Genomic DNA, 1,778 nt, shown 5'->3' on the forward strand with positions numbered 1-1,778 from the left:
CTTTATTAGGTATATGGTTTGCAAATATTTTTCCCTATCTGTAGGCTGCTATTTCCTTTTGTTGATTGTTTCCTTTGCTGTGCAGAAGGTTTTCGGAATGATGTAGTGCCATTTATTTATTTTTGAATTTGTTGCCTGAGCTTTTAATGTAATATCTAAGAAGTTATTGCCAAGACTAATGTTCAGGAGTTTTCCCCCATATTCTCTTCTAGGAGTTTCTATAATTTCTAACCTTCTATTTAAGCTTTTTATCCATTTTGAGTTGGTTTTTGTGCATGGTATAAAATAAGCACCCAATTTCATTCTTTTGCATGTGGAAATAGTTTTCTCAGTATCATTATTTGAAGAGATTATTCTTTCCCCATTGTGTCCTCTTGGTGCCTTTGTCAGAAATTAGCTGACTGTAGCCATGTTACCTATAGAGGGGTCCAAACGGTGCTGTTGTGGATTTCTGCCATAACTTAAAGGGAAACTTTCACAATGTCCAAAGCCCTTCATGTCCTACAAATGAAAGAGGAGGATGTTCTTAAGTTTTTTGCTGCAGGAACCCATTTAGGTGGCAACAACCTTAACTTCAAAATGGAACAGTACATCAATGAGAGGAAAAGTCATGGCATCTACATCATAAATATGAGGAGGACCTGGGAGAAGCTTCTGCTAGCAGCTTGTGTCTTTGCTGCCACTGAAAACTCTGCTGATGTCAGTGTCATATCCTCCAAGAGTACTAGCCAATGGGCCTTGTTAAAGTTTGCTGCTACCATTGAAGCTACTCCTATTACTTGCTGCTTCACTGAAAACATCACTAACCAGATCCAGATGGTCTTTTGGAAGCCATGGGTTCTGATTGTTACTGAGCCCAGGGTTGACCACCATCCGCTCATAGAGGCATCTTATGGTAACCTGCCTACCATTGGTTTGTGTAACACAGATTCTCCTCTGCACTATGTGGATATTGCCATCCCATGCAACAACAAGGGAACTCCCTTAGTGGGTTTGATGTGATGGATGCTGGCCTGGAAAATGGTTTGCATGTGTGGCACCATTTCCCGTGAACACCTATGAGGGGTTATGCCTGATCTATACTTCTACAGAGATCCTGAAGACCTTAAAAAGGAAGAACAGGCTGCTGCTGAAAAAGCTGTAACCAAGTAGGAATTTCAGATTGAATAGACTGCTTCAGCTCCTGAGTTTACTGCTACTCAGTCTGAGATTGCAGACTGGTGTGAAGGTGTGAAGCGTGGGTGCCCTCTGTGCCTATTTAGTAGTTCCCTGCTGAAGACTGGAGTGCTCAGCCTGCCATGGAAGACTGGTCAGCAGCTCGCACTGCTCAGGCCACTGAAAGGGTAGGAATGACCACTGAGTGATTTTAAGATGTTTTTCCACAGACTGTTAAGCAACACAAAAATAAGGTTGATGGAAAATAATTATCAGGTTCTTACAAAATTTAGTTGACTGTATATGTTTGGATTTATTTCTGGGTTCTCTATTTTGTTCCACTGGTCTATGTGTCTGTTTTTATGCTAGTACCATACTGTTTTGATTATTATACCTTTGTGATTTAATTTAAAATCAGGAAATATGATGCTCCCAGTTTTGTTTTTCTTACTTAGAATTGTTTTGACTATTTTAAGTTTCTTATGTTTCTATATAAATTTTGGAATTGTTTTCCACTACTACTGTAAAGAATACCATTGGGATTTTCCCAATTTCATTGAATTATTTATTTGTGTTCTTGTATATTTTGCTTAGTTTCCTTAAGACCATTATTTTGAATTCCT

At 38.9% G+C, this 1,778-nt stretch overlaps 1 pseudogene; it reads left to right on the forward strand.

Moving 5' to 3' along the window:
- Positions 1 to 480: 480 nt before the first annotated feature.
- LOC469335 (small ribosomal subunit protein uS2B-like) lies at positions 481 to 1,364 on the forward strand (annotated as a pseudogene).
- The last annotated feature ends 414 nt before the right edge of the window (positions 1,365 to 1,778 follow it).

The sequence above is a fragment of the Pan troglodytes genome, chromosome 1 (genome assembly GCF_028858775.2).
Source record: "Pan troglodytes isolate AG18354 chromosome 1, NHGRI_mPanTro3-v2.0_pri, whole genome shotgun sequence".
In the NCBI taxonomy this organism is placed as follows: domain Eukaryota; kingdom Metazoa; phylum Chordata; class Mammalia; order Primates; family Hominidae; genus Pan; species Pan troglodytes.